The sequence below is a fragment of the Palaemon carinicauda genome, chromosome 3 (genome assembly GCF_036898095.1).
Source record: "Palaemon carinicauda isolate YSFRI2023 chromosome 3, ASM3689809v2, whole genome shotgun sequence".
Classification (NCBI taxonomy): Eukaryota; Metazoa; Arthropoda; class Malacostraca; order Decapoda; family Palaemonidae; genus Palaemon; species Palaemon carinicauda.
Genome location: NC_090727.1, coordinates 79,612,752 through 79,621,748, shown reverse-complemented (window position 1 = coordinate 79,621,748; position 8,997 = coordinate 79,612,752).

Sequence of the window (8,997 nt, the reverse complement as noted above, 5' to 3'; positions counted from 1 at the left end):
CATCCTTGGCTTTGAGTGGTCTTTGAATTGTCAGATAGCCAAGAAAGTCCTGACTTTGTGGGGTTCACTGACAGTAGACCTTTTTCAATATTAAACTTAGCCGGTGATCATATAAGCTGTCAGCTCTGCTGCCCGACAGAAAAACCTAAGGACAAAATACGCCAGCGATCGCTATACAGGTGGGGGTGTACATCAACAGCGCCATCTGTCGAGCAGGTACTCAAGTACTCCATGTAAACATAGAACCAATTTTCTCTCTGTCGTGCCACCGGCAAGACCTACTAAATACGCTGTTGCTTACTGGATTGATTTTCACAGATTTTGGTGAAGTACTCATTTCTAGTTATTAGCTTTCGCTTTGCAGAGGTTATCTTCAATACTTCCTTGCATTCTTTGATTGAATTTTGGATTATTTGTTGACGACTTGGATAGATTTTGAATTCCCCTTTGACTAATTCAAGATGGCTGACCCTTCTCAAGTCCCTAAATACAGAAAGTGTAGTGCTAGGGACTGTTCAAGGCGTCTTCCGAAGGCCTCTATCGATCCACACACCATTTGTTCCAATTGTCGGGGTAAAACCTGTCAATTGGAAGATCGATGTGAGGAATGCGTTGGGCTTTCGGAATTCGATTTTCTCGAATTCCTGAAATATTCACGTAGGCTAGAGAGAGATAGAGTCAGGAGAAGTTCATCTCGCTCCGTTGATTTTTCCTCTCCCCATGCCCCACAACCTATTCCTTCCCCTGTAGTGGTTGCTCCTGATCCCCCTTCTAGCACTCAACAACCTTCGATGGCGGATATGATGCGTGCCATCCAGGCTCTGGGTGAGAGAGTCGAGTCATTGGCGAGTGACCGTAATCAACTCATGGCAGACGTCAAGGAGTTGAAGGGTAAGAGTGCAGTGGGTAGTGACAAAGTGAGTGGAAGTGTTGTGGATAGTGTTAGTGTTGCGCTTGAGGGTGCGTCTGTTCGTGCCTGTCGTCCTCCCAGTCCGGGACCTCTTGCAAGCTCCCAAGCCCAGGGGAGAAGCAATGTCGTACGACCAAAGGGTTCGACAGGCTTTAATCAGCGGACAGACGTTCCCTCCGTGGTTTCGGACGTATCTTGCCAAGATCGCCCCACCCACAAGAAGACGAGAGATGTAGCGGGATGTATACAAAACACAACCCCCCCACACCCTTAATCACTCTTACTTCCAAAGTATCCCACAACACAAACTTTCCCCTTACTTTACTTTAAACTAGACTCTTGGACAGAAGGAAAATGAAAACAAAACATAGCCTTGAAACTATATTAACGCAACCAAAAACAGAACACATATCATTAAACTGACTTAACACTAGAACAAATCACTTATCACCAAACCATCCACCATATGCCATAACCCAGGAACAATCACAATTTATCATAAATTCAATAGACAAAAAAAAACACACAAAATTCGCTGTATATATCGGTGCGTGATGGTACCGAAAACTCGCCAACAATCGAAAAAACAATATCTTTTTAATGTACCCAACACCGTCAGTCCACGCACAGTACCAAAAGCACACTTAAGACTAAATAAATTACTTAATACTAAACACCAATCATATTCTGCAACACAAAAAATTAATGCCAAACCAAGAGAACCTCTTGGTTCACACGCAACAGTCCTTAAGCAAGTTGTAGCCTACTGGCACTGGCCAACACTATCGTACGGCCAATTCGACCATGCAATCTTATGCGGTGGTCGTCGTTATCAATTGTTGTGAGAGAAATCCGTATTTTATAGCCGGGTCATCAACGTTCAAAAATTCTGTATTTCAGCAGTCTATTCCTATATTCATTGTCCGGTCCGGGTCGTCATCATCAAGCTAATCATATACAATATACACACGGCTGGCAAACACCACCTTCCAGGCCAAACTAAAACTCCAAGGAGTATAAAGGAATCCAAAGGAGGAACTACGGCCTGCAATAAAAAAGAAAAAAACGCTTACGAAAACTCCTAACTAAACTAAACTATCGTACTATAATCAAAGATAAACAATAAACTTTCTATCATTCACGAACGCGCCTAACAAAAATGAATAAAAACAGTACTTACTCAGAACATAAAAACACTAAACAGCCGGCTTCCGAAGAACAAAAAAATGCAGAACCGACTCCTTCTATCGTTCGAGATCCAATGCTTTCGCCCAAGACATTCATCACCACCCTATCCTAGCTAAAAAAAATGTAAACAAACAACCTCAATTATACCAACAATCTTTCCAACTTCAAACAATCATTCGCTAATTACCCTTTTTCTTCGGCGCGCACCGCGGACACACAAAACACGCACACACAAACGCACATACACACATACTCTCTCTCGCGCACGCCCGATCTAATAAAACTAAAGCAAATGAAATTCTCTCTCTCTCTCTCTGACAAAACTAAAGCAAATAAACACTTTCTTTCTTTCTCTCTCTCTCTCTCTCTCTCTCTCTCTCACACACACAAAACTAAGCAAATAAACACTTTCTCTTGCGGTTTGACAAAACTTAAGTAAATAAACACCCACACTCACTCACTCACTCTCTCTCTCTCGATTTGGCAAACAAAAAAAATAAATTAAAATAAAATTAATCCTCCACATTCCTCCCCCCTTACTTTGCCAAATCCTCACACAACACTTACCTATTTTCTCATTACCCAGTCGCAATCAGGAACAGGGCCTCGGCTTCGGGTAACTGGGCCTTCATATACCTGCACTCTCTCATTCACTTCTTCCATGTCGTTTTCATTCAACGTACTATTACTATTTCTGTCTATGTTCTGCTCGTCTAAGATATCATTTACTATTTCATCTACCTCGGTTTCATCTGACCCGAAAATCCCACTAATTTCTGTCAACAATTCATCCATTACATCTAAACCATTTTCTACTTTAACAAAAGAATCATTCATACTGCTTATCATTCTCCTATCTTTCATTCTCGTGTCCGTCATACGTTCTCTTGCCTCATCTAACGAAAAACCACACACACTATAAGTATCATTCATACTCATCCAAGTTTCATCTGTATTAATACATTTATCTTCCATACTCACCTGTACATTTACACCCTTGTCCTGCTTATTCTGATTCCCGCCAACAACTACAAAATTTTCCTGCCTTTTATCCCCAGTAAAATTCTCAGACTTCTTTTTCCTTCCATACTCTACTAACACCAATTGCTTATCTTCTAAACCTAATGCCTCACACATACTCGGTTCATACTTGTTCGTTTTCAGCCATTTATTCATACCATTCTCCTGAATATATCTTGGTACCTCCTTCCATTTTCGCAACTGATTGTGGTGTGCCCTAACCTTTTCCACCCTACCATCCACACTTACTTTACCTAAAACATAACTCAACCCACTAGAACCAACATCTAACACCTCATAAGTAAATAAACACCCACACTCACTCACTCACTCTCTCTCTCTCGATTTGGCAAACAAAAAAAATAAATTAAAATAAAATTAATCCTCCACAGAGAGCCCATTTATTCCTCGTCTGCGGAAGATGTTTCTCGGAAGAAACAATGGACCAAGGTCTCACGACCTCTCAAACGCAAGGTCCCTTCCGCGTAAGTCCAACGGCCCAGTTGTAGCCACTGGGTCAGTTCGGACTCGCTGCAGTCTTCCGATGACTGCACACCTCCTAAGAGAGGCAAAGCGGTACCGCAACAGGCAGTAACACCGTCTGTTGCCGCACCTGCTACTGTAGACCCTAAGTGGGCTTTGCTGCAGACCATGCAGACACAGTTGTCATCTTTAATGCAGGACTTTCGTGCGGAGAAGGTTGACGCTGCACCCGTTAGCCTACAACCAACCACGGTTGTGCGTCCAGTTGACGCTGAGGCTACCTTCTCCCGCACTCCAGCTGTGAGAGTCCCGCCACCCATGCGCACTGTACCCTGCCAGCCGCATGTTGACGTTCGCCGACGCACGGAACCCTCCGTTGACGTTCGCGAGTTACAACAACAACAACCTAAGTTGTTTTGTTTTGACGCGGTGCGTCAACCTCCGCAACCCACTGTGGTTACCCCTACTCGCCCACAGCAGACTAGACAGTCGGGAGTAGACGCTTTGCGCCCCCGCGCAGCTATGGTTGTTGCCTGCTCACAGACTGACCAACAGTTCCATGACGTTGCGTCCAGTGCAGTCACGCATGCACCCGTGCTGCCGGACTCAGCTGACCAGCCAATGCCTACTCCTTTGCCGCTTCCTCCTCAGCATTCAGACGATGGACTCTCTGATGATGACGACGCTGCACACCTTGACGACCCGCACACGGACATCGACGAACCCAAGACCACGCCTCCCTCCTTGGACTTTAGGAAGGTACTTGCACTGTTCAAGGATATGTATCCCGATCAGTTTGTTTCTGCGGCCCCACGCTCACCTCCATCTGAGTTCGCTTTAGGCACGCAGTCATCCGCGCCTGCCTTTACGAAGCTCGTCCTCGCCCACTCGTCCAAGAGAGCTTTAAGGGTGTTGGGAGATTGGATGCAGTCCAAAAAGCACCTGGGGAAGACAGCATTCTTGTTTCCCCCTGCGAAACTCGCTTCCAGATCGACCGTCTGGTATGCCACGGGAGAAGTTCTCGGCTTGGGAGTTCCTGCCTCTGCCCAGGGCGACTTCTCAAGTCTAGTAGACTCTCCCCGCAGGCTGGCCATGAGACGCTCCAAGATTTGTTGGACTCCTTCAGATTTAGATCATCTGATGAAAGGAGTGTTCAGAGCGTTCGAAGTGTTTAACTTTTTGGATTGGTGTTTGGGAGCGTTGAGCAGGAAGACCTCCCCTTCTGACAAGGAAACTTCCATGCTCATTATGTCCTGCATGGACAAGGCCATACGGGACGGTTCCAGTGAGCTTGCGGCTTCGTTCGTTTCCGGGGTCCTCAAGAAACGAGAAAACCTTTGCTCCTTCTTGTCAGCTGGAGTAACACAATGTCAGAGGTCGGAGCTTATGTTTGCTCCTCTCTCGAAGTGCCTTTTCCCAGAGGAGTTGATCAAGGAGATTGCTGCCTCCTTGATTCAAAAAGACACGCATGACCTAGTTGCGTCATCTGCACGCAAAGCCACCCCTGTGCCTTCCGTGTCTAGACCCAGGATGGATACTCCAGCGTCAAGATTTATTCCGCCCTTTCGTGGCAGAGCCTCCAGCAGAGGAGGTGCTCGTGCCGAAGGGAAACATGGGAGCAAGAAGAAAGGTACCAAGTCCTTTAGAAGCAGAGTCTGACTGCCACCTTCTTCAGACAGCAGTGGGAGCCAGACTCAAGAACTACTGGCAGTCCTGGGAGAACAGGGGCGCAGATGCACAATCTGTGAAGTTGCTCAGAGAAGGGTACAAGATCCCATTCTTACGCAAGCCCCCTCTAGCAACGACTCCCATCGACCTCTCTCCCAGGTACAGAGAGGAGGACAAGAGACTAGCTTTGAAGCAAGAGGTGTCTCTCTTACTAGAAAAGGGAGCGGTAGTCAAAGTCCGGGACCATCAATCCCCGGGCTTCTACAACCGTCTCTTCTTAGTGGTAAAGAAGACAGGAGGGTGGAGACCGGTGCTAGACGTCAGTGCTCTGAATGTCTTTGTCACCAAGCAGACGTTCGCCATGGAGACGACAAAGTCTGTTCTAGCAGCGGTCAGGAAGGAAGACTGGATGGTCTCTTTAGACCTCAAGGACGCTTACTTTCACGTCCCCATCCACCCAGATTCCCAACCTTTTCTAAGGTTCGTTTACGGGAAGGTTGTCTACCAATTTCAAGCCCTGTGCTTTGGCCTAAGCACGGCGCCTCTTGTCTTTACGAAACTGATGTGGAATATTGCCAAATTCCTGCATTTAGCAGACATCAGAGCCTCCCTCTATTTGGACGACTGGCTTTTAAGAGCTTCGTCCAGTCGTCGCTGTCTGGAGAATCTAAAGTGGACTCTAGATCTGACCAAGGAATTGGGTCTCCTGGTCAATATGGAAAAGTCCCAACTGGTCCCATCCCAAACTATAGTGTACCTAGGGATGGAGATTCACAGTCAAGCTTTTCGGGCTTTTCCGTCGGCCCCCAGAATAAGTCAAGCCCAAGGATGCATCCAGAACATGCTAATGAAGGACCGATGTTCAGTCAGACAGTGGATGAGTCTGATAGGGACGCTTTCATCACTGGACCAGTTCATTGCGTTAGGGAGACTGCACCTCCGTCCCCTTCAATTTCACCTGGCTGTTCACTGGAGAAAGGACAAGACGCTAGAAGCGGTCTCGATCCCTATTTCCGAGAAGATGAAGTCATCACTGACCTGGTGGAAGGACAACATCAACCTCAGAGAGGGTCTGCCCCTGACTGTTCAGACCCCCAACCACGTTCTCTTCTCGGACGCATCGGACACGGGCTGGGGTGCGACATTAGACGGTCGGGAATGCTCGGGCACCTGGAACTCGGAGCAAAGAGCGTTGCATATCAACTGCGAGGAGCTACTGGCAGTTCATCTGGCCTTGAAAAGCTTCAAGTCCCTCCTTCTAGGCAAGGTGGTGGAGGTGAACTCCGACAACACCACGGCCTTGGCGTACATCTCCAAGCAAGGAGGGACCCATTCTATGAAGTTGTACGAGATCGCAAGGGACCTCCTCACCTGGTCAAGAGATCTAAACCTGTCTCTAGTAACGAGGTTCATTCAAGGCAACATGAATGTCATGGCGGACCGCCTCAGTCGGAAGGGTCAAATCATCCCAACAGAATGGACCCTTCACAAGAATGTATGCAAGAGACTTTGGGCCACATGGGGCCAACCTACCATAGATCTCTTTGCAACCTCAATGACCAAGAGGCTCCCAAATTATTGCTCGCCAATCCCGGACCCAGCAGCAGTTCATATAGATGCCTTTCTACTGGATTGGTCCCATCTAGACCTTTATGCATTCCCCCCGTTCAAGATTGTCAACAAGGTACTGCAGAAGTTCGCCTCTCACGAAGGGACAAGGTTGACGTTGGTTGCTCCCCTCTGGCCCGCGAGAGAATGGTTCACCGAGGTACTGCAATGGCTGGTGGACGTTCCCAGAACTCTTCTGCCAAGAGTGGACCTTCTACGTCAGCCACACGTAAAGAAGGTACACCCAAGCCTCCACGCTCTTCGTCTGACTGCCTTCAGACTATCGAAAGACTCTCGAGAGCTAGAGGCTTTTCGAAGGAGGCAGCCAGGGCGATTGCTAGAGCAAGGAGGACATCCACTCTTAGAGTCTACCAGTCGAAGTGGGAAGTCTTCCGAAGCTGGTGCAAGTCGGTATCAGTATCCTCAACCAGTACCTCTGTACAGTAACTCAAATAGCTGACTTCCTTTTATACCTGAGGAAGGAAAGATCTCTTTCAGCTCCCACGATCAAGGGTTACAGAAGCATGTTGGCAGCAGTCTTCCGTCACAGAGGCTTAGATCTGTCCAACAACAAAGATCTACAGGACCTCCTTAAGTCTTTTGAGACCTCGAAGGAGCGTCGTTTGGCCACACCAGGTTGGAATTTAGACGTGGTACTAAGATTCCTTATGTCAGAAAGGTTCGAGCCGCTACAATCAGCCTCCTTTAAAGATCTCACTTTAAAGACTCTTTTCCTCGTCTGCTTAGCTACAGCTAAAAGAGTCAGTGAGATACACGCCTTCAGCAGGAACATCGGATTTTCATCTGAAACGGCTACATGTTCTTTGCAGCTTGGTTTTCTAGCCAAAAACGAACTACCTTCTCGTCCTTGGCCGAAATCGTTCGATATTCCAAGCCTTTCTAATTTGGTTGGAAATGAACTAGAAAGAGTCTTGTGCCCTGTTAGAGCTCTTAAGTTCTATTTAAAACGTACTAAACCTTAACGAGGACAGTCAGAAGCTTTATGGTGTTCAGTTAAGAAACCTTCTTTACCTATGTCGAAGAATGCAGTTTCCTATTATATTAGACTGTTGATACGAGAAGCTCATTCCCATCTGAATGAGGAAGACCATGCTTTGCTGAAGGTAAGGACACATGAAGTTAGAGCTGTCGCAACTTCAGTGGCCTTCAAACAAAACAGATATCTGCAGAGTATAATGGACGCAACCTATTGGAGAAGCAAGTCAGTGTTCGCGTCTTTTTATCTTAAAGATGTCCAGTCTCTTTACGAGAACTGCTACACCCTGGGACCATTCGTAGCAGCGAGTGCAGTAGTGGGTGAGGGCTCAACCACTACATTCCCCTAATTCCATAACCTTTTTTAATCTTTCTCTTGAAATGTTTTTTATTGTTGTTTTTGGGTTGTCCGGAAGGCTAAGAAGCCTTTCGCATCCTGGTTGATTTGGCGGGTGGTCAAATTCTTTTCTTGAGAAGCGCCTAGATTAGAGGTTTTGATGAGGTCCTTTAGTATGGGTTGCAACCCTTGATACTTCAGCTCCTAGGAGTCGCTCAGCATCCTATGAGGATCGCGAGGCTCAGTAAGGAAGACGTACTTAAAAAGGCAGAGTAATTGTTCAAGTCGACTTCCTTACCAGGTACTTATTTATTTTATGTTTGTTATTTTGAATAACTGCTAAAATGAAATACAAAATACTTAGCTCTTAATAATGTAAACATGTAATGCTGGTCTCTACCCACCCCCCTGGGTGTGAATCAGCTTATATGATCACCGGCTAAGTTTAATATTGAAAAATGTTATTTTTATTAATAAAATAAATTTTTGAATATACTTACCCGGTGATCATATATTAAAGGACCCTCCCTTCCTCCCCAATAGAGACCCAGTGGACCGAGGAGAAAATTGGTTCTGTGTTTACATGGAGTACTTGAGTACCTGCTCGACAGATGGCGCTGTTGATGTACACCCCCACCTGTATAGCGATCGCTGGCGTATTTTGTCCTTAGGTTTTTCTGTCGGGCAGCAGAGCTGACAGCTTATATGATCACCGGGTAAGTATATTCAAAAATTTATTTTATTAATAAAAATAACATGTTTCCAACGTCTCTCAACAGGAAATTTC